Here is a 25,257-nt window from a genome sequence, read left to right as displayed (position 1 = left end):
GCTATTGTCATCTGCCTGATATGCTGTACTTCCTCCCCCTTTCCTGACCTCGGTAATTGAAAACACTTGCGGAAGGAAGGAAACTCAGCCACTGCAAACCAGAAACTCTGCAGCCTAAGACTCTAACTACAAAAAGACTGTAATCTTCGAAAAGGCTTTATGTAAAGATGGCTGAACTCTTCATACCACGTTACTCTTACTACATATTTGTCCTAAGTAATTTTAAGTCCCCATGTATCCATTTCACAAGCTTACTGTGTTCCCCTACAGTCACTTTCTCTACTGAAAAACCCTTCCCTCACGAACACAGAGCTCCTCACAGCTCAATTCTATGTGCTACAAAGTGGTATCCCACCCGATGACAGTGCGATTACATTCTTGCTTGTTATGTTGCTACATGATGCAAACTAAAATGTATTCAAAACACGCTAGCTGCAACATTACTGTGTTTAACCAAGCCTTGCCTTGGACTAATACAACATATGTAATGTAAACTTCTTTCCCCTATCGGACGCTGTATGTGCATCCCAACAACTGTGCTAAGAACATGACAGGATTTAAAAGCCTCTTTAAATGGAAGTTAGGTGCTGTTTGAGAAATGCTGGGGTACTTGTCAGGGGATTGTTGGGTACACAAGTGTGTATGTGTAGATGGGCAAAGTCTTGTTTCCAGAAGATATTCAAGTCTATGCAGAGTTCATACAATCTAATTCACTGTAAATGTAAGCAATGGTTTGAGAACAAGGAAGTGTAATAAGGAATGGCAATACAATTTACAGCGTATTTTTCAGATGACAAGGCCTCCTTTCTGCTGCAAGAAAGTCCTGCAGCTTTGGTAAAGTTGCAATGCATCCCAATGTTATTTTGACCCAGAAATGCACACCCTTATAATAATAATTTAGTTTATTGTGATATAATCCAACATTTGGACTTTACACAACATAAAATTCTAATATGCAAAATACAGAAAGTAAAATACAGATGTGCAAAAATACAGATAAAGAGAACAAATAAAAGCATACAAAAATACAGCTCTGTACGACTTAAACCTAACTAACCATGCCAGTTGACTACACTTTACAACCTTGCTACAGAGAGAGTCAGGAAAGGTCCTGCATTGAGTGCCATACAAAGGATCTAGAGGGAAAACCTACGCCTCTCCCCCTTCTAAATGAGGACAAAAAGAATAATGAGACCTCAAAATTCCTAAGTCTTGTGTTTTGTCTAAACCACTCATTTTATGCTGGTAAAACGCAGAAATGTGGTGACACACTCATTTTCTATGGAGACAAACACAAATCTACACACTAATTTTTGTCCAGGCTGTGGCACCACCACTTGTCATGCACACAATGGCTGTGCTTGCAATGCAAATGAGGTAAGGGAAATGGAAATGAAGCCTGGGGAACATTCCCTGTGGGGGGAATGATGAGGTCAGGTTTAGTTGTGTCTTGTCTTTTGTATCCCAGCTTTGCTTGTCTCCATCATATCCAATTAGCTCATGACTGACCATATTCCGTTATGGCCAGTTATCACATTGTTTTCAAAACAAGAACCGTTTTTCCAGAAAAGACAATATAAATCATATCATAAGCACTACCTTGCTTATTCCTGCCCCACAGCTTTGCCCCACTTCTCTATTATAACACGTATGGGGTTTGTGGGGGAGGTGTTGGGTTTCCCATGTGGCTCCTGAATAGGGAAGAATAGCTAATTTCCATTGTAATGGCCCAAAATGTCACCCTCACAATTACAACGGCTGAAAATGCTGACTTTTTGTTTTTTTTAGACCCCCCCTTACACCATATATATATATATATATGTGGGGGGAATGTAATATAATGGTAATATGGGGTAGCGGGGGTCTCCCTCTGCATATGTATGTGGTGTAAGAGGGCTTTAAAAAAGTTGGCATTTTCGGCCGTCGTAATAATAGTGGTCGCAATAATCACATAGATCAATTTCCATTAGGACAACCAGTCGATTTCTCCTGTTCCAGGCAGGGGCTTGTCCAGTGGGCCTAGTTGCATTGTGGTAATTGAAGCCCCTGGGGTTTCTTTCTACACTAGGCTGCATCCCAGATCCATGAACTATCCCATGGATCTCAGGAGCAAGGTGTGTTCTAGTTACTGTAGTGTCTCAGAAACCATATGAAAGTGAAGAGAAGCAGACCTGTCCTGGACAGAGGCTGATAAGCAGAGAACAGAGCACAAGTGCACATGAATGGCTCCACACATCTCGGGGGTACAGGGACGGGGTCCCTCTCAACTATTACAAACCACCTTTTCTGTAGTTCTGGCTGCGGCATTGCTCTAGCAGGCAGCCTACACCAGGTTGAGAGCAGTCCTTGGTCCCCCTTTGCCAGGTTAGGCCCCGTCACAAAAAGATGAGTTTAAACTATGTTTCTGAATTTCAGGAGGGTTTCTGCAGACTTGATGTTCCAGGTAACTTGTGCCAGAGGTTGGTCCCACCTGACCTGGTAGACCATCATCCCCGTTTATTTTTCATGAAGGTGGTAGATGATGACTGCCTCGGTATAATGTACAGTACTTGAAAATCAAGTGTTTCCTTCAAAGGGGGATAGAACAGAGCCCTTAGGGCAGGGGAGATATGATCACAGAGGTTTAAGCCTAGAATGTGCTGAACTGCCTTACTGACAACTGGGACTCTGGAGAAGTCCAGGCATATGTATTTATTTATACACAGGGAGGAGCAATCTATTTTGATCACAAAGGAACGTGAGGAAGCACATGGAGGGTGCGGTGTCACAAGTGTAGTTGAGGAGGCAGATGAGAGATTACGAGGAGGCTTGTAGAGTTGGATAGAGGAGGATAAATACAGAGGTGCCTTACAGTGGGAAGATCTGTGAACTAGAACAAGAAATTTAAATCTGGCCCTGTTTTGGATCGCCAGCCATCTAGTCTGGTAATGGTACGCGGAAGTAGGCGTGAAGTGAGGGAGTTCAAGGAGAGTCCTGGTAGTGAATTTCATGACCTTGTTGTAAGGACAGAAAGAATAGTTGAGGAGACCAAAGAGGATGCTGGCACAGTAGTCCAGTTAAGAGATGACATGTGTTGTTAAGAGATGCTAGGCTCTGCTGAGAGGACGGGGTGCCTGATTGTCCTAATATTTAGAAGGTTGAGGCAAGCCGCTGTCATAGTTTTGGAGATTAATGTAGGTAAGGTGTGAGAAGGGTCATAAATGATGCTGAGGTTTGTTGCTGAAGAAGAGTAGGGGAAAGTATCAGTTTCGAACTGGATATCCAGGGGGAAGAGATGAGAGAATGTCTTTGGCACCTCTGTTTTGGTATAGTTTAACATCAGAGAGTGGGAAGCCATCCAATGTTTAATGGCAGAGAGACAGTTTGAAATTATGATAGAGGGATCAGAGGAGAGTTCAGGAAAAGAGAAGAAGATTTGGGTGTTGTCCGTAAAGAGCTGGTAGGAGAACCCAAAGGAGGAAATGAGTGCCCCAAGAGCAGGGGTGTAGAGTTTAAGTTTAAAGAGGAGAGGACCTAAAACAGAGCCTTGTGGAACAACAAAAGTTAGAGGAGTGAGTTGAGAGGTGTTGTTTTTCCTGGAGACAGAGAATTGGCACGGTGCCAGGTAGGATTTGTCACAATATTACCTGTGATTTTCTGTGGGAATGCCATGAGCCCACCACTTCCTCCACTGGGCCATCCACGGACTGGATGATATACAGTCCTGGGTGGCCCAGTTAAGGGAATGGGGAATTTAGGTAAGTGCTGTCCCTTACTGCTTTTTCTTCCTTCTTGGGATCGATGTAACATAGTGACACCTGCAACAGAAAGGGAGCTGCTGAATTGTGCCCTTCAGCTACAAACTCCCCTTGGTTCCCCTGTCCTTCCCAGTGCGTCCCTTCTAAACTGGTTCGTACCTTAGAAGTGTCTTGCGGTGCTGATAATTTCAGTAGGGAGATTCTCCAATCAGTTGGCTTCACTGGTTGGTACGTAGGTAGACCTGCTACTTTGGGCTTCTGGAAGTTAGTAAGGTCTTCAGTATCGTGTGCTCTGTTTTTCAATGTTCTTTTGTTAGTTCCTAATATCTCTGGGTTTCCATGTCCTTTGGTAGTTTTCCTTCAATGTCCTTTTTGTTTGTTTTCCTTAGAATAATTCTCTGGTTAATCTTTGTATCTTTTATTTACAGATACTATGACAAAGAAGCTGCTGCCAATGTCTTCTGTGGGCACCACAATGAGAAAGCTGATAGGAGGCGCACAGGGCCATGCGGTAACTAGTTCAGCTCACTTCAGTGGTTTTATGGCATAGGTATAGTCTTGAAAAGAACTGTTCTGAAAGCCGCAAGGGTCAGTAGAACAAATTACAGTTTTCTCTAAATGCGTGCTGAGCGCAATGTTTATTGCGAGCTGGGAGACTTACAGGGAAACAGGTAGTCGCGCTAAGCTGACCTTTCTGTTGTCTTTTGTTTCAGGTGGGGTCAGTGGAAGAGCAAGTGGAATCTCCCCATGCAATGACAAGCCAGAATAGACGGAGTGCGAGGCGATGATCGATCGGGTAAATTGCTCAGAGGTAGCTGAGATGATGTTCCAGCTGTGACTAGAACAACACCAAGCAGGGGGTATGGTTGGAGTGTGGTTTAAATAACTTTGGAGCTGAAGATGGCTCCTAACAACATGCTGGGAGTTGTAGTTCTGAGACTCCAGCATGCCCCGTAGCTCCTCTTCTTCGTCCCAGTCCCCGAGACAGCACATAGCAAGTCCATGCATGAGTGCCTCTGCCGTTCTTCCCCCATGTACACATCGGATTCCTGGCTACCTGCAGTAACCCCAAAGGGGAAACCCTGATAGGATTCAATCCAGGCAAGGGCTCGATCGTGAATCACAATAAGAAAGAGTATTAAGGAGATCAGAGTGATCAACAGTGTCAAACACAGTGGACATGTCGAGGAGAATTAGGATAAAGGATAGGTTGGAGTGTTTAGTAGAGACAATAGAGTTAGAGATGTTCATGAGATGTCCATGAGAGCAGTTTCTGTGGAGTAACAGGAGGGGAAAACTGCTTGTAGGGGGTCTTGAACGTTGTGGGTGTCTGAGAAATGTGTAACACGGTTGAAGAGATATTCTTATAAACTTGAATATCATGAATTAAGCTGAATTTATCTTATTTAACCTGACATGTGGGTTGCTTCTTCTTCCATTATTCTGGCTTGGTAAAGTTTCCATGATACCCTTATAACAATTCAAAAGCAAGTAAAAGGCAATCTTCAAATACATCTGAGGCCTTAGGTATTTGCAATAACTGCAATACAGCATGTCTCTCAAGATAAAAAAAAAAGTGATATGTGCCTATGGATAAAAAAAACATATGTGGATCACCAGGCCTGCATACCACCATGTTTTAGCTCACTTTAGAAACACCCCACAAAAACATTACAGTTTCTTTTCAAGTGTACACATTTATATCTTGCCCTAAGAAGAAGGCTCTTAGTTGGGACTTCCAAAAGAATCTGGCCAAGGTGACAACATATTCTTGTCTTCATCAGATTGTTTATTTTACATATATCCTGTGGAAACCACAGGAATATTTATTGAAGTACCTCAGTCCTCAAATAAGAAGATTCCTGTTAATGATTAGATTTAGGGGCTGATTCATGGAATTTCACACAGAAATCATGAAAGGGCCGCACGCAGAAAAGGCCACTGTGTGAGCCTGCACGATTAAGTAAATCTGCATGCAACATGTATTCATGAAATTGTTCACGCAAAGTAACTGTATTTGCAAGTACCTACTGGTTCGCCCCTGACAAGCCCACGCCCCAAGCAGGAAACTGCCAGATCAGCTACCTTTGCATGGTCCCCCAGGCGGGAATACACGTACCCTTCAAACAGTGGATGGGGTCCCTTGTAAGCAGGCCTGTGACTTGGGGAACATGCTTGGGGTCACCCGTAACTGGATCCGGGACCCATACAACATGCGTATGTCAAATCGTAACTCAGCAATAATTCGGAAAATGTGTGTGCAAACCCACGTAAATGTTCCTGCACCCCGCGACACAGGTTACGTGCACCCCTACGTGAATCAGTAACCCGATTGAGTACACACACCCCGAAATACAACATGCAATCCCACTTATGCACTGAAAATCCTACGCACAAGTGTACTTATGTCAGCCTTCGGGTGGCGGATCCTATGAAGTGTAAACAGCGAGAACAATGCTCAATTACCTCTCTCTTAGTCCACCTCATAAGCTAGTCAGATAGAAACTAGATCAATTGGGGTAAGTTATCTGTTTCATTTACCCACAATACATATATGTTGACAACATTTATTTATGTGCCAGAGAAATACAGGTGTTAAAACACATTTTAATCAGCAATTAAATTCAATACATAGTGTGGTATATGCTTTCCACAAGACATTACCACCTTTCAAATATATAAAAAGCGTTGTACGTTTAAGAAAGACAATTAGAAAAAACAATTAGAAAAAACAAATCCAGAATAATGGCACAATGGTGCCAATTGTGGCTGAGGTTAGTAAGTGACAAACACAATTATGCATAGACATAAAATGTTACTACCAATGTCTATTTTAGCAGAGGAGCAAACTATCAGTGTTCAAACAGAAATTACACAAATGTTTTGTGTAAAAAGACAACGTTGTTTAAAGTGTCTTAGGGATGTCTACATATGTTTCGGCTGAACAGAATTTCGTGAACACCTTCCCTGGTGTTCCGCTGTTATTGTTTAAAGCCCTCTTCAGGACAGTGCGTTGTTTTAGAAAATTGGCAGTACATTCAATGCTCCCGTCTCCGTTTGGTTGAAATTGAAAAGGAGACTCTAAAGAAAGAAAAGACATTGAAGTCTTTTTTTAGTGAATTGTCCCAGATTGTGCAAAATTTAAAAACAGAGTGATTTTGAAACACTATCTTTGGCAAAATGTATATGTGATCGGGCTGTTTGCATTCCCTATGTGAGCAGTTTCACTGACCTTTTGATCTTGAATTGGTTGGACTAAAGTATTTACTAGTTTTTTCAGGCCGTAGCTTCCTGTTTCGTGATTTGTGAATTTGGACAATTTATCCACTTAGTAACTTCGAATCTGTTTCTCAAAAATTCGGGGGACAGACGCGTTTTTGCATGTTTTACTTTGAGGCTCTGGACCTATTGTGACATAGACAGAGGGGAGAAGGAAAGAAGACACAAAGTTGTCCGATGTATTTTTGAAAAACGTTTTGTTTTGTTTTTTCAGAACAGGTTTCTCTTGCAGAGATGTGTTAGTTAACATACCTCCTTGCCAAGGCTTCTTCACGGCTTTTTTCATGCTGTTTCTTGTTTTTAAAGGAGATTCTGAGGGCCCACGTGCATCGACTTCAACTTTGTGAACTCATCTGCCTGAAAACAAAGTAAACGGGCGGGCTTGTAATTATATTGGTCCCACAGTGAAGAGAGTTACCATGTTTATGCATGTTTATCTAGCCAACTATGTTTGTTGCTCAGTATTCGCTGACTCAATTCTATATTGGCAATACAAGCGGCCATGGTGCTGCGGTGTTTGTTTACCTGCTAGTTGCTTTTGTTTTCAATTTTCATGCGTGGGCGTCTTTCAGGTCTCCGTTCGCGTACACCTTCGTGGTCAAATAATTCGAAGGAGCCGCGGGTTGTTCCCTGCCGTGTTTATACGGTCATGTGATCATGTGTATGCGTGATGACGCACAATTGTGCAGCGTGGTCTGGAGCGTCGCCAAGCTTTGTGTGATTGAGAGGCGTTGGAAGCGCCATGTTTTGAATGCATCTCGGGCCGCCATCTTGAAGTGGTATGCGCGGCGGACGTGAGTGCATATTAGAATGATACTTCACTTCATAGTTGGTGGATGATGCAACCACAAATTATTAATTACTGAATTGTTCAGATATATATTATCAGTGTGTTATTTTGAAACGTTTGAATTGGTGCCATCTGATTTCGCAATTACGAAAACCTCTGCCGCAGTGAGATGTATTCTAAACCTGGCATATTTCTCAGAGTGATTTAAAGTGCGTCGTTTTTAACGACCCATACTTAGGGGCTTAGATTCATGATGAAGGACTTGCGTGGGCATTTCCCAGCCGAGACGTTGCGCAAACGATTCCATAAATACGTCTCTTGGCGTGCAATAGTGGTCGTGTAAGGGCCGTCCTTTGGAACGCCCACTTCTTTGGAAGTTTTTCCCCATTTGTGTTGTTCAGCCCCCTTCCGTGCCCTTTGCGCAGGCCACGCCCACCCACTGCTCAGAGTCTTGCGCAAGGCCCTCGACAGCTCGCACAGGCATTCCAGCCCAGGGCAAAATCCATTCAAATCCAGGTAAAGACCTGCGCATTCGATTCCATGAATCGTCGAACAGAGCTGTGCACGTAGATCGGGCGCAAGTAGCCTATTTTCTGTGCAAAAGAAATTCCATGAATCGGCCCCATAGTCAATTACTATGTTACTATGTTATGACGTATTGGGGGCCAAATGAAATGTCCCTAAACATACGAGGATCTGCCGTATATGCAAACATTTAGAAAATATTGAGACACTTAGCAATATTTTGATTGCTTGCCCTGGCTTGGGAACAACTTATGCAGAGTTTCTTAACACATTTGTACATGAGAAGGATTCTCTTTGTTCTACTCAATGTTGGGGTAGATTCTTGAAGAGAAGTGTCCCTTCTCTGTCTATAGCACTGTAGAATGTATGGAGGGCATTTTAAAATGTAAGATATCTTCAGAATGATGTATAGCTTAATGATTTTTATCCGGTATTTATGAAATTGTATTATTTTTGTGAATTTTTTATTGGATGCATTCTTTTTGTTGTGTGATAGGTGTGAAAAGCTTATGCTATAAAATACCTACTAAAATATATATATATTGTAAAGATGGGCCTAATGCTGTGTGTCAATCCTTCTGTGCAGGTATCTAGTCTGAGAGGGACCCCACTTCCTTCAGCAGACTATTCCGCCCTCCACTATAGCTAGTCCTTCCGAAGCAGACCGCCTTATGATGCACTGGATCCATGCCAGCCAAGTGCTTTATCTGGATGATGTCTGGGGAGTCTGGTGCAATGGCCCTACCACGGAGGCCTGGCTGCTGCTCCCACAGGCACTTTAGCTTGGCTCTGCACCATCTCACATAGGCTCAACCACTGGGCCAATTCCTGAGCGTGCATACTGCACAGCAGGTCATCCCCCCCCCCAAAAGCCTTACGCATTTGTCACTAATACTGAGGTTCGTCTCCAAGCTGAGAACTTCATCCATGAACTGTATCCAGCATTGCCCCACCGGTAGACAGCCCCACTTCGGAGGTAGAAGGATGAGCCAGGACGTCATGAAGTGGAGGACAGGACTCACTCAGAATTCCCCATAGCTGCAACATCCCACACTAACCCCTGTGCCCTGCATGTTGTTGTGCTTAGTTTCCAATTCCACTTGATTTCTCCCCTCCATTTGCCTCCAGCAACATGTCCCCCATTGCCTTGCCGTCCACCACACACCCCCTGAAATAACAAACAGACTCTCATTGTGGGAGAACAGGCCCGCAGTTGCTTTATTAAGCAGGAGGTAGCTTACAGGTGTTCTGTTTTTTGGCAATGCAGCATCAGGATTCTGCTCTGAGCTGAAATTCCTTACACTTTCTAACTTGGTGGAGCAGCATCCGTTTTTGTGCAGAGCTGACGCCCTTACACTTTACTAACTATCAAACACTCCCCAGTTCTGTTAACGGCTTTTGAGGTAGCCACTTCCACTTTACTACTTTTCCCAGGTGCAGGATCGTTAAGCAGCTCTATACCCCTATCCCCTGTTGGCCAGGTGCCCTGCGCTCTTCACCTTTTCCTTCAACCCAGCCCATGGGTACCCCGACCCCTAGTTTCCATGTCCCTAACTGATTCCTTGCCCCGGAGTTCTGAAACTCTCTCTACTCCTACCCACTCCCCTTGTGCCTTATCCTCTGCCTCTTTTTGCCGGTCTCTTGGCCTTCTACGCCATTCGCCGTTACTTGCGTGACTTACCCTCTTACATGCCCCATTTTGGTTTGCTGTCCTCATTCATTCCCCGTTGCACTTGCACCCTTCCCGTTTCCCACAGTGACTTCTCCTCTTTCACCTGGGGTTGGTTGCTGGCTTCCCCCCCACTCTGATGTGGTTGCTTTCTCCCACACTTTCCCTGTGGCCTGCGGAGTTAGATACTTTGCCGCCGACAAGCTCGGTCACTGCACAGTCCCTTGTGGTTTCAGGCAGACCTACCAGCCTGGATGCACCATGTGCCTCCACTGCGACTGTTCTGCCGTAGATTAGAAAGTCATGACATATTAAACATTTCACATTTATCACATGTACTGTTTGGGTGGGCGGGCGGGACACTCCTTTTTACACCCAGCCAGTTCAGAAGAGAGGGTGTTTGCTTTGGTTGTAGTGCTTACAGCACTTTTCTGGGGGATGGGCTAACCTTCTTTCCCCCCATCTCGCCCTTTTCACACCTTCATTTTCCCTCCCCATGCCCACTTCCTGCCTCTGGAGTCAGCCAGTCTGTGTGAGGCTCCCCAGCTGCCCCTAGCTACAGGGGGGTGTGGGGAAATGGGGGCCCAGGTAGGCCTGCTGGGTGAAGCGGCTATGCAGCTTCCCCCCAGGCCTCCCTTTGCTTGGCGCGCCCCCTGGCTTTCTCAACAGAGATCATATGCTGACCAGCCCCAGTGCAGGACAGCGGCCGGTCCTCCACAGCAGTATCCCTGTTCTTAACCTTGTGCCCAGTTAAAAAGGCAGAATTTTCCTTGCAAGCTCCTTGCTGGATAAACCACCGCTGCTTCCGGGAGAGATCAGGGGAGCCAACAGCAGAAGTGAACAGATGTGTGCTTGTTCTACCGGGTCACGGACTCAAGCAGCCATCTTGGCTCCAACTCAACAACGCCCCACAACGATGAAAATCACTTCTGTCTGCCTCCTTGATTTAACGTTAGGTGGGGGGGGGGGGGGGGTTGTTCTCTCCAGGGGCGACAGTGATCATTGACAAAATGATGCTAGGATAGTGTCATGGCAGGGCTTCACGCTGGGCTGTAGATTTTGTTTTGCATCACTGTTTTCAGCATTCCGTTCATTAGTGGGCTCCATTAGCTGCAAGGGTGGTATGGCCAGCAGGACCAACCTGTGTCTCTGCCAAGTCGCAGGTTACTGGCATGAGCCTGGTCATTTGCATTCCAAAGCTCCCAACTGCTTTCTCAACCTGTGCCTACTTTAAAGTAAATTCACTCATGGACTAAACCTCGCTTTTAAATGTACCAATAATATATATGTGTTGTCTTCTTGGTGTACACAAACACACAACAATTGCAGGTATTATTCGCATCGTGCATAACAAGATGCATGCTGTCTAAAACATTCATTACAACAATTCTGTGGTGTATTGTTATGTTTTAAAAGCAGTAACTCTACACGGCAATATTACAGCAGTAACAAGGTGTCCTGTGTGAGGTTTGAAATAATAAGGCAGTCCTGGCATAGAGGCGAACATCACATTGCATTTTGGTACCTGTAGTGCTGCATATAGAATCTGGAAAAAGTACAAATAAAATACACAATGACAAGGCTTAATGAGCATGACTTAAGAGCTCTATTTTTGCATTATTTAAGAAATAAAGGTGCAAATGAAATAAGGTCTTTAGGTTAGAACAGCCCCTACTGACTTATAATATGATAGGTTATTTATAACGTTATTTATAATTTATAATACCCAGAGATTTCGAAGTGCGGACCCGGGGATCGAACCTGCGGTGCTCCGTGACCTCTTGCTTCTAAGGCGAACACGTTGCCCCTGAACTATCCTCCCCTGCCGAGTTTGTCGGAATTACTTGATGTTGTGGGATTCAGAGTGTTCCTTCTTAGCGGTTACAAAATATCCACATTACTGCTGTGTAGCAAAAAATAACACATTTATTTCAGCCAATTATGCCATTTCAACAACTGTTGCCAGGTACACACACATCGTCAGAGATCTGTCAACATATCCAGAATCTGGGTGCCGCCTGCAGCAGCTGTAGGAATTCTGACTGGTCACTCCCTGCCTTCCATCCTGCAGCCATCGTTAAAATGAGTGCCATTGAGCGTCCAATTTTAAGCTCAGGATGAAATGAGTGTAGAAAGGCGAAATTATCCCCTCCAGTTTTCAGCACCACCATTGTGAGGTGGGTGGAAAGATTGGAGGGGGGATGCGCTTTCCAGCTGTAGAAGCAGATAACATCTGTCTTTGTGGGGGCAGTGTGTGCACCAGTTATACATTGAGAGCATTCCTAAAATGTCTGCCACTTTTCTTATTTACAAAAGTGTCCTTGCCCCTTCAGTAAATAAAAAGGATGTTGCTACAGATTGAGAAATGCCTTCATTATAAAGGAAGAAGTGTGCAGTGAATGTTACGGATACCTCGGAGGTGCTGTATTTTAACTCCTTTGTTTACATGCAAAACCAAGGTTTTGGAAAAAGACTCCCCTCACAGTGCCTGCCCTGCGTTACTGAAGGTTGCTAGGGCTTTTGCCAAGCCGCAAATCGGGCACTTGCAAAAGTTGAGGCTTTGATGCCAAGTTGCCACATTCTCACATTGACAGAATATGGTGCTTTTAAGAAGTGTTCTTCCTACTGGAAAGAACACTTTTCTTTTTCGGCATGCACCTCAGAATCGGACCTTGTTCTAGGTACCATGAATTAGGAAATGTGGGGTAAAAAGTTGCAGCAAGCGTTATACAAAACAGGTTGTTATCCTTGACGAACCATGTGTAAAGGGAGGAGGTTTTGAGGGAAGAACGATGGGGAGGGTTGGATGGGAACGAAGTGTCCGCGAGGTGACGGTAAAGATGAGCAGAGATTTGGTTTTAAAATGGAAAGTAGTAGAGATGATGTATTGTAACACTGTTGTGGGAGAGAAGCTGGATCTGCGTGTCCTTGTCCTGTACCTGTGTGGTGGGGAGGAAGCTTGCTCTGCGTTTACCTGCGCTGGGTGGCGTGCCTATTCTGCTGGCTCTGCGGGACATGTGCCGGTGTGGAGTGCACTGATTTGTACATTTGCTGACGCTGTTCTGTGGGTGATATCCCTGCATTGCTGATACTTCTGCTGCAGATGTTACGTGGGAGGAAAGCTGGCCTACTTGGTTGGTGGGAAGCCTGCATTTTGCTGCCGGTGCTGGATGTGTTGTGTAAGAAACGCTTGCACGTCTGTTCCCCTTGCTCGGCCCTTTCTTGCATTGTTGATTTTTGTGCTGGATGAAGGATGAGTGGAGCTCGCTCTGCTACTAAGGACGCTTGCACCGCTGTGTCACGTGCAGAACATATTCTGTGAAAGAGAAGCTTGCTCTGCTCCATCGTCCTCTTCGCCTCTGCCTTTGCCACTCTCCGCCCCTGTTGATCTGCTTTCTCTCTCGGCACTGTCCCACCTGGCCACCCCCTGCCCTTCGGGCCCAGTTACCTGCCCACCCTGACACCCTCTCGCTCTGCCTCCTGGCCATCCCTGCACTGGGGCTTGTATCTGTACCCATACAGTTCCCCTCCACTCCTCCTCTGCCCTTATCAGATTTACCCTATCTGACTTGCCCTGCACCTTGCCCTTCACTGGCACTGCTTTTGATCACTTTTATTTATTTATCCATTAACTTATTATTTATCTCATTTTCTCCTATGCTCTGCACTTTCCGATCCCCCCCTCCCTCCCATGCACTATCCCCCTTTTCCCTTCCCCATGCACTTGCGCGTTCTCAATGTCACTGGGCCTAGTAAGATCGTTTGTTATTGTTTTCTCCCCTGCTCCCCCTCCCTTTGCCTGGTCGCGCTCTGAAACACCTGTGTATGAGCGCGATATGAATAACATATCTTATCTTGTGCTCAGCCACTTGTGTTGGCAAAGCTTGGACTGCAGCTGCCTGTGCTGGGCCTGATCTTGGAGAGAAGGGTCGATTGTGCTGCTGCTTAATATCTTGGGTGAGGAAAGTGCTCAATTCTGTTACCTGTGCTGTACCTGGTCAGTGAATGCAGGGGCGTTGCTAGGGGGGGGGTAAGGGGGCTATAGCCCCTGATCTTTTGGTTGTAGCCCCGGATAGAATCTCAGGAGCTACAGCCAAAAGACTAGCTAGCCCCCAGTCCCAACAGTTCCGACATCAGCTTAGCCCCGGGTCTTTTCCAGACCTAGCAACTCCCCTGAGTGAATGTGAGCAAAGTTTGCATTTCCGCCTGTACTGTATGTACCGTAGTAAAGGGAAAACCAATATGCCGCTTTTCTCTGGGCAATGCAGAAACTGGCATATCAGTTAGGGCGTAACTGTATAATGCAGTCTCCTGTCATGTTAAACTGAGCTGAAGCAAGCAGAGCTTCTTCTGGTGTACATGCATGTGCACTGGACCTGCACATGTGGGCTTGTAGCTGCGGATGCCTAGTTCAACATGGTGTGATGAATTTTCCTGCCTGGAACTTTGGTGACCACAAATCAGGGGACTCAGTGAGCCCGCTACCTAGCCAGGACAGTTAGAGAAAAATACATTGCCCATTATGCCCTTCATGGAACCGAAATAAAACCCGGACCAGATCCGGGAAATGAAATTAGGGACCGGGGAGTGGGTACACCTGACAAAATACACAGTCAGGTCACTTAAGGCAGGGAAGACATCTGGAAACCTGTCTCAAGGCTCAACACCGACATTGTACAGTCAAACCACCCTCAGATGGACTACATCTCCCACAATGACCTTCTCTCACAAGCGGAAAAACCGTAATGGATCAAGTAAATTAAATTATCCCTTTCACAATAGGGAGGCCATTGGAAAACTCCTCAAGGACAAGAAGACCCTGGGAGAATCCTGAACACCCCTAGATCTCCCCAAAACACTTGCTTTTCCAACAGCAGGCCAGCAGAATATCCTTCCCACAAGCAGCTTGTTCAGCCTCTCCATGCACACAGACTTTCAAAATGGCCACCATGCTCTTATAGGTTTAGCCCAGCTTCTTCAGCCTCATTCTGACTATCAGGAAGTGAGAGAACTTGGCTAATCACAACACTCACACCCATTACTATCACAGCTGCACACAAAAGTGATGGGTGGAAGGTTTCGAATGAATCTAAACCACTGGCAATTGCTCTGGGCCAACCTTCCACACCACCGTTTTTTAGCCCGTCTGCGCCATTGCAAAAGGGGACCAGCCATGTGCAAATCAGTCAGCAGCTGCCGCCACCGAAGGCAGCAGCCCAGCCCGAACTGCTAGGCCAGGTCCCCTCTGCACAGAAAACCAAGCAACCCCAGACATGTTTCGGCCTTGTTGGACCTCTTCAGTGAGGTGCAGCCTGGTTCCCTGTGGCGCAGCGAGCAAGGGACCCACGTCTGGGCATATCCTCTCTCACAAGGAGAAACAAACTGACCACAAAAGTGATGGGTGGAAGGTTTCGAATGAATCTAAACCACTGGCAATTGCTCTGGGCCAACCTTCCACACCACCGTTTTTTAGCCCGTCTGCGCCATTGCAAAAGGGGACCAGCCATGTGCAAATCAGTCAGCAGCTGCCGCCTCCGAAGGTAGCAGCCCAGCCCGAACTGCTAGGCCAGGTCCCCTCTGCACAGAAAACCAAGCAACCCCAGACATGTTTCGGCCTTGTTGGACCTCCTCAGTGAGGTGCAGCCTGGTTCCCTTTGGCGCAGCGAGCAAGGGACCCACGTCTGGGCATACCTTCTCTCACAAGGAGAAACAAACTGACCACAAAAGTGATAGGTGGAAGGTTTCGAATGAATCTAAACCACTGGCAATTGCTCTGGGCCAACCTTCCACACCACTGTTTTTTAGCCCGTCTGCGCCATTGCAAAAGGGGACCAGCCATGTGCAAATCAGTCAGCAGCTGCCGCCACCGAAGGTAGCAGCCCAGCCCGAACTGCTAAGGCCAGGTCCCCTCTGCACAGAAAACCAAGCAACCCCAGACATGTTTCGGCCTTGTTGGACCTCCTCAGTGAGGTGCAGCCTGGTTCCCTGTGGTGCAGCGAGCAAGGGACCCACGTCTGGGCATACCCTCTCTCACAAGGAGAAACACACTGACCACAAAAGTGATGGGTGGAAGGTTTCGAATGAATCTAAACCACTGGCAATTGCTCTGGGCCAACCTTCCACACCACCGTTTTTTAGCCCGTCTGCGCCATTGCAAAAGGGGACCAGCCATGTGCAAATCAGTCAGCAGCTGCCGCCACCGAAGGTAGCAGCCCAGCCCGAACTGCTAGGCCAGGTCCCCTCTGCACAGAAAACCAAGCAACCCCAGACATGTTTCGGCCTTGTTGGACCTCCTCAGTGAGGTGCAGCCTGGTTCCCTGTGGCGCAGCGAGCAAGGGACCCACGTCTGGGCATACCCTCTCTCACAAGGAGAAACAAACTGACCACAAAAGTGATGGGTGGAAGGTTTCAAATGAATCTAAACCACTGGCAATTGCTCTGGGCCAACCTTCCACATCACTGTTTGTTTTTGCTCTATCACAGCTGCAGACCATCAGCCCTAGTTCAAATCAAGGGCGGGGGAGATGTAACTATATAAGCCCATGGGGACAAGGGAACGGGGTGTTGGCGTACCGCTGGGGTGCCTGATTGTCTCGTTGGAGTCTTACTCCTACTGCCTACACTGGTACCGATTGCCCCTCCCACACGCTGCACACTACAAAACTCGCTGGTTGCCCCATAGGGACAAGGGTGCAGGGTGTTGGCATCCCACTGGGGTGTTTGCAGACCCGTGAGGTTGTGTGGCTGAGTTTGCCTTCTGGCGTTTTGTGCTGTTTTTCTGCCTTACAACACGGGACCTGCAAGGAACGTCTAGGAAGCTATTCAAGTAATGCTGGAAGCACCACTAAGCCGCTAACACTGGCTTCCTGTCATAACCCGGATTGTTGTAATTGTATTGTGTGCAGCCCCAAGCCCTTACGTGTATGTGAGGCCCAAGGCAGCTTATTTTGTTTACTGCAAACTTAAAAGTGCACAATATCAGTACACATGTAGCGCACCACCGGGCCAGCTTCTTGAACCCCTCCAAGTAGACCCAGCCTGAGCATGTTGGCATAACCATCATGTCGGCTCCATTTATTCCGGGGTTTGCTCAGGAACCGGAGGAAGAACTTGCATCCTCACCGACACCTGCACTTACACCTGCTCCTGTATTTGGTCCCGGCCTTGGACTTGGACTGAGGCCCAAATGAAAAATATTGCCCCTTTAAGCGGTCTAAGCAAACCCCAATTCCAGCCATCCTGGCCTCACAAGGTGCCAACGATCCAGTGCACCACAGCCAAATTGATCCCGTCAGCTCTTTTGGCGATGACCATTTGCTGATCACTGAAATACAACACCTAATACCCCCACTAACTTGATTTTGGAGGTGCTCACCATTGAGAGTGTTGATAACACTAGACCACTGGAATAAGTGTCACTGCAACCCCTCCAACTGCAGTAGTTGGGGGCCATGAATGCCAGAGGGAGGGTGGCGGAGCAGAGAACTATTGTCAGTCACCCAGTCCCCCAAGGCCAACAGGTTCATCAACTTTGCCTTGGGGTGGCCTTTGACCTGTCTGGACTGCCAGTCCCAGCCTTAAAACTCGTATCAATACCCCTGGCCCCACGCAGAGTGAAACTTCTGTTGCTTTTCCCCGTAGTCCAGGTTGCCGGGGGAGGGAGCATTGCACTATGGCACAAAGCATAATCCCTCGATCAGACGGGGGGGACACATCGCTTCCCCAAATTACCATTGACGAGCCCATTAAACAATCCACCAACATACCGGCCATTAGTGAGGGCAGGATGCCCAGGGGGAGAATGATAAGTGCTTTAGGGGCAATTGATCCAGCAATATTGGCCGGCATGTCCGACTCGGTAACTAACACCATGGAAGCAGTGATTGCCACCGCCGTTCAGAAAGGGGAGGTGGGTTGGGGGCCAAAGGAATGTTGCTGCAGCTGTAGTATAGTCCTGTCCAAACTGTTGCTAATGAAGAACTTACTTTTGACTCTGATGTAAGTCGCTGATAAGAGAGCAGAAGGGGGGAAACTCCCAACTAACCAGGTGGGTCCGAATGGGGCCCGACAGTGGCGGCTGGTGAGTTTGAAAGCTGGTGGGGTGTAAATTTCCCAGGGCGAATTTAGTAGCGAGCACGCGCAGCGCGCAAGCCCACCCCCCCCCCCAAGCAGGGTGCAGGGGGTTCTCCCCCTGCGAAATTTTTTGAAAAATGGCCTACAAAATGTGCAATTTACTGTCCAAAAAACCCACCGAAATATGAAAAAAATGGGGCCCGACAGTGGCGGCTGGTGAGTTTGAAAGCTGGTGGGGCGTAAATTTCCCAGGGCGAATTTAGTAGCGAGCATGCGCAGCGCGCAAGCCCACCCGCCAAAGAGGTTGCGGGGGAGTTCTCCCCCCAGCAAAATCTTTGGAAAAACGCCTACAAAATGTGCAATTTACTGTCCAAAAAACCCACCGAAATATGAAAAAAGCATTTGGTTTTACATATTAATGGTGGTACACTATTCTTACGTGTGTGTATTTTACAGCAACTTGTATTGAGAATAGCTGGTACTATGGTGTATGCATAAATAAATTCATTATATAGTCAGTAATGATGGAAACATGTTTGTCATGCTGTTACTGGCATTCACATGCGTTCATCCTCTTACTAAGGTGGGATTTTAGACATTTTCTGAAAGGGGGAAACTAAGCTAAAATATTACTTTAGTTTTTAACCACTTAATTAATGCGACATTTGTCCGACCTTTAATGGCTGTCTGCCTTGCTGAGTTGCCATTGCTTCAGTTGCTCAAAGTTGCAACACATGGAATGCACAGGTCTCAGAAATAGCACATACATATTTCATGGAGAAAAATGCAACAGAAATAGTTTACTAAGTTTATTATGTTGAGTGCTTTATTATCAACCAACAACCATAACATCAAAACATACTTCACATTTCTCACTGTTCTGTCAGATAGATCACTGCAACACAAAATCAAAACATACATAAGGCCATTGAAACAAAGAATTCAAGGTAACCCACAAAATAACTGCAAATAGCTTGTTTGTAACAGAACATTCACCGGTCAATCATTTTGAAAGTTTGTACACAAATTGTGCACGTCTATTTTTCAGAGAGGCAAATTTATCAATAGTCTGTGTATTGAAGTCAGGGATCTCTTGAATTAGTTGTTTTTCCATGGACAGCATGGCCAAAGCATTCAGACGATCCTCAGCCATTGGGGTTCTCAAGAATGTTTTAATTCGCTTCAGGGTGGAGAAACAGCGCTCAGACTCAGCTGTTGTCATGGGTGTAGTAATCAGAATTTTTAATAACTGCATTGTCTCACTAAATGCTTCTTCGAGATTGTTTTCAACAAACAATTTTAATAAAGAAATTGCCCCACTTGAACTACAGAATTCTGGTCTCTCAAAAACAATTGAAAGCTCAGTGCGCAGTCTTTCCTTATTTAACATGGGGTACGCTTGGACAGTTGCAGTCAGTGCATCATTGGGAAAAGACTGTCCATGTGTTTGAAATAGGTCACTCTGCCACAATTTGGCCCCCTCCAAGTGGTTAGTAAATGCAAAGCGTTCTTGGGCTTGTGTAACTATAATATCACATACTTCTTTAGCCAAACGATTCAAAGTGTTCATATTTACATTGCAACCTGAAAAAGTTGCCTCTGATGGAAGTTTAGCTTCCAGATTGTCAGTGCTTTCACGTACTCTGCCAATGCACTTGATAAAAGTTGCAGTAGCTTTCTGCACATACACAGAGTCAATGTCTCGCTTCTGAAGCTGGTTATATAGAATGTTGATGTGGGGTATTATGTCATTGAACAAAAAAAGGAAGAAAAGGAACTCCTTCTCTTTCAGAGTTCGAATGAATCCCTGGACCTCATGCACAGTAACCCCCTCAAAATCAGTCTGTCTTTCAATAATGATCTCAAAGCATGTACGGAGTGCTTCCCTGTGCTGATATATGGCTTCTACTACCCGAATATGGTAGCTCCAGCGAGTGCGAGATGGTTTTGGAAGTCTTTGATCTGATACCTCATCTAGAACTGCGGTTCTTTTTGGAGAATGAGAAAAAAATGTACATAAGATAGAGATATCACAAAAGAAAACTCGAGCTTCTGAGCTTTTTGAAACAGCCTGCTCAATGATGAGGTTAAGCTGGTGTGCATAGCAATGTACATAATGTGCATTTGGATACACTTCAGCTACTTTCTTTTGGACTCCATCAGACCCCCGCTCATTACACTCGCACCATCATATGTTTGCGCAATAACTTTTTTTTGTGGCAATCTTCAGGGAATACTTTGTCCAATTTTTCCATTATGGCAGTAGAAATGGTCTGTGCACTAGAGTCTTTCAGATGAGAGAATCAATAAAACCTTTCAACAATTCTGTATCGTTCATCAATGTAGCGATAGACTTGCACAGACTGAGTCTTAGTTGAAATATCAGTTGTATCTTATGCCTGGACAGCCACTTAATCTGTGCATTTCAACTGCTCTACAATGATCTCTCTGGTGACCGTGAGCATGCAGTCCAGCAGTTAATTTTGAATTGTTTCTGAAGTGCCCTTGAATACTGTTGAATTTTTTAAGTGTAGTTTCATTGCACTGTCTATGCTGGCTACAAAATCCACCAAGCCTCTAAATACACCAGGATTTACAGAGTCTTCAATTTCATCATGGCCACGTAAAGCCAATTCAAACGCACCACAAAAACGCACAGAGTTGATTAACTTTGACAAGATGTATCGGTTTTTATCCACATCCTCATTATGCCTCATCACATTCCGGCAATAGGCATCATCCAACTGTGTTGCAATGTTTACACTTCCCAACATGCGCAGCTGTAATATATTCTCAATATGAGATTTGCACGATTCATGTCTCTTGCTTTTTTCTGACAAAAGCTTTAAGTCAGTGACTCCTGTTTTTGTCCATGCCGTTTCACCTCTAAACAGCAGGCAAGGGAAGCAGAACAAAGACCGCTTAGCAATGCTACCAGTGAGCCATGTCTTCTTTTCATACCACACAATGGAAAATGTGCGTGTGTAAGCCTTTCCCCTATCTTTTGCGGACTGTTCAATTTTTAAATCTGGCCGATCAGGCCCTAGTCTTTTCACCTCCAGTTTTTCACTGTGTGCGAGTCTGGAAAATGGTTTTGAGAGTAATTGGTCCACTGAATTCATTTTCAGCAAGAGTGACACCTGTTAATAAGCAAAATGATTATGTACATGTATATGTAGATGGGATCATGTAGTCATTGTTAGGTATGCTCTTTAATAACACATAAGTATAATTTGTCAGTACTAGACACAGATAACATCTGCAATTATACACAACTCTGCTGTACTTATCACCGACCAGTACAGTTCAGTATAATTGCCGATGTTATCTATGCATGCGTTAACACACATGCCCATTAGCAAATGTGACACCAGCCACACAGTACGTATTGCAGCTTGTTTGGCAAATGAGTACTTATGGAAGCAATGAGGCAAGTTTGTTCTGTTAATACTGTTCTAAAAAAACATTGTTTACAACGTAGGGAGATTTTTCTGACTGCATCACACAACCCCAACCCCTCCCACGCACTGTGGGAGCAACGGTGAAGATTAGAAAGAAGGTATTCTGATGTTTGAAAGACTGTGGGATTTTTCAGCGGTAAAACAAATTATTGTATACCATTCAACTGGAAGATACCAGGACATCATGAGGTAAGTGGGAACCACCACCCAATCCTATCCTTCAAAAAACAGTTTCCAAATGGACAGGTTTGCTTCTGTTGAACCATAAGCAGGCCTTTTTGCATTATATGTATGACTTTCCATTTTCACATGCCACCCTCACAGCTAGTCATAGATGCCATTCTGTAGTCTGTACTGTTCATTAGATTTTCCCCCACCTCATTGATCCCCACAAACATGGGCTTCTTTCTCAAAAAAATGTAAACAAGATAGCTGTGTGCCTTCTTTACTACAGATGAACACAAACAGAGTTGGAGTGCCCTGAGCACCAAAACCTACAATAGACTCATGCTAGCTCACCTCGTTCTGGAGAATGGTCACTGCAATGAACTCCTTCGCAGGCTATGGGAAATCCAAATCCCAGAAGGTGCACTGTGGAGGTTGAAGTCCGATGTTTTTAGTTTCACAATTACCCTGGACTGGTTGGATTTGTTCATGTAAGGTGTTGCTTATGGTCTGTAAAGAGAAAGCGAGAAACTGATCTGAGAAAGGGCAACATAGGCTCAGAGCAGTATTAAAATGGTTTTCACACATGAAGGAGAGAGAGTTAACTGCTTGTAACATTGAAGCTGCACCAGAATAATCATTAGTACAATGTGTAAAGAAAGAACCAGCAACTACCACCATGTGCCAGTCATCAGTTGTATAACGCTGCAATATATACATTTTTGTAATGTTTTCGTTCTGGGGCTTTAAACGTGCGCTTTGCGGAGCTCACATTACAAAATTAATTTGCTGCAGCCCTTCAGGCACCCGATTTATAAGCACTCTGAGTGTCCTTCGCTGAAGTCCTGTTAAAAACAGCAATGGCAAAGCCACCGAGATCCTGTTAAAACACAAGCATTGACAAAGCCAACCTTTTGGCCTTGTGCATACGGTGTAAGCTTCTGCCAGGCACTGCTATTAGATGGCCAGAAACTTGCAAAATGTTTCTGCGTCTACAACAACGGGTAGTTAATTCTGCTACAGCTGTGCCTGGCAAGTGCCTTTCCCATGCTAACACAAAAGTCCAAACTGTTGGCATTGCCATTGCTTTTTCCTCATAGCAGGGGACGCGCACCAGTTTTGTATGCATGTGCAGGAATTCAGTGGTAATGCCTCCCTTTTCCTCGTGATGCATATACGTTTCTTGTATTTGCACATGTGTGTTGCTAGATCATGACAGGTTTCTTGGCAAGATACCAAAATATCCCTAAACGTCAGAGAGAGGTATTGTAGTCAGTATATTCAGTACCAGAGTGACGACGCGCAACACTTTCATGCAGTACATGATTGATTGATTGATTGATATTTTATTTCTATCGCGCTCATACACAAGTGTTTCAGAGCGCGACAAGGCAGGGAAAGGGAACAGGGGAGAACAAACACAACGATCTTACTAGGCCCAGTGACATTGAGAACGTGCAAGTGCAGGGTAGAGGGAGAAGGGGGAGAAGTGCATGGAAGGGGGAACAAAAGGAGAGTGCAGAGCGAGAAGGAAAAAACAAAAATAATAATAAAATAATAAATAAAAAGGCAACAAACAATGGGAGTGCAGCCAGCAAGTGGCAAGTGCTGGGTTTATGGCAGCAGGCCGTGTAGGTCTGAAAGTGCAGTAAGAAAAGGGGCGGGCTGTATGCGTACAAATACAGACCCCAGTGCAGGGGGTGGCCCGTAGGCAGTGCTTGAGGGTGGCAAGATGAGCAGGTACCTGGGCCCAGAGGACAGAAGGTGGCCAGGTGTATGGTGCCGAGGGAGAGTAGAATCAACAGGTGAGAGGGGAGGAAAAGGCAGAAGCAAAGAGGAAGGTTTTGAGGTGCTTCCGGAACCGGATGTGGTTCTCCTCAAGTTTTAGAGTGGCAGGGAGGCTGTTCCAGAGGGAGGCCCCAGCCGAAGACAGAGATGTACCCCCAGCTCCTTTCTTTGAGAAACGACTGACCCTAAGGGAGTTAGAGGTAGAGGCGCGGAGTCCTCGAGATGGGAGGTATTTGCGGAGGGATAGCTGAAGGTATGTTGGACCCAGGCCCCAGAAAGCCTTGTGGACAATGCAGAGGGTTTTGAATTTAATCCTTGCATCCACTGGGAGCCAATGGAGGTATTTTAGAGCTGGAGAGATATGATCCCAGGGCTTGAGGCCAAGGACAAGTCTTGCAGTCCTGTTCTGGATAAGTTGTAAAGGGCGGATAGTAGAGGCAGGTAGATTAAGAAAGAGACTGTTGCAATAGTCCAGCTTAGAGAGAACCAGAGCTTGGGAGACAGTGAGCTTCTGGGGGAATGAGAGGAAAGGAAGAATACCTCTGAGGAGCTGCAGTAGGAGGTTTGACTTTTTTGATACATCAACGATGTGGGCAGAGAAGGAGAGTGTGGAATCAAAGGTGACACCAAGGTTCTTGGCCTCGCAGGTGGGGATAGGAGGAGGGCCAAGGGAGGCCGGCCAGAGAGTGAGGGGAAAGGAAGGTGATGGTGTGCCAATGAGGAGGATCTCTGTCTTTCTGGCATTAAGACAAAGATTGTTGGCAGCACACCAATCTTGGATGGCAGTTAGGCAATCAGTGATGAGAGAGGTGGAGGAGGTGGCTGAGGGCAGCCTGAAAATGAGTTGAGTGTCGTCTGTGTAGCACTGGAAGTTTGAGCAGAAAATGGCAATACAGCGGGTGCGAGTTGCCAGGTATTGGTTGAAAAGCCAGGGCGAGAGGTTAGACCCCTGGGGAACACCACAGGTGGAGAGGAAGACAGATGATAGGAAGGACCCAAGTTGGACCTGGGAGGGTCAATCAGAGAGGAAAGAGGTCAGCCAGGCCAGAGCCTGCTCGGTGATGCCCAAGTTATCCCGGAGACGGTTGAGCAGGATGGTATGGTTGACCATGTCGAAGGCAGAGGAGAGATCAAGTAGGATGAGAACAGAGGGAATGCTAGAGTCAAGGTTGGAAAGCAGATCTTCACGGATGTTCAGGAGAGCAGTTTCCGTGCTTCTGCCAAATCTGAAGCCAGACTGATGATCATGGAGACAGCCAACAGAATCAGGAATGAAGGTTTAGGTGAGAGAGGGCCAGCTTTTCAAGGAGTTTGGCTAAGAAGGGGGTAATGGAAATTGGGCGATAGGTGGCCAGACAAGAGGGATCTGCTGTGGGTTTCTTGAGGAGATGATGCACAAGGGAGTGCTTAAGAGGGGAGTGGAAGGATCCTGAGGCAAAGGAGTGGTTGCAGAAGTCGGCAAGGGCCGGAGCGAGGGTATCAATGTGGTCATTGAGAGTTTTAGAGGAACAGGGATGAACCTGTTTTGACGAGGCTTTCATAGATCGGACTTGTCTAGCGACCTCATCAGGGGAGAAGAGAGGAAAGGAAGAGAAGGAGGGTGGGGGGGTGGCTGGAGGAGGGTCAGTGAGTACTGACGGAGAGGGGAGAGGAGAGGGGGTGGAGGAGAGTGTGGACAGGATGTCCTGGGTTTTTTAGATAAAGTGTGAGGCCAGGGCATTGCAAAGAGCCTGAGAGGCAAGGGGAGGGGTAGAGACTGCAGCAGGGTTG

Source organism: Ambystoma mexicanum, chromosome 2p, assembly GCF_040938575.1.
Source record: "Ambystoma mexicanum isolate Mex_15411 chromosome 2p, UKY_AmexF1_1, whole genome shotgun sequence".
In the NCBI taxonomy this organism is placed as follows: domain Eukaryota; kingdom Metazoa; phylum Chordata; class Amphibia; order Caudata; family Ambystomatidae; genus Ambystoma; species Ambystoma mexicanum.
This window is presented reverse-complemented; position numbering follows the sequence as displayed.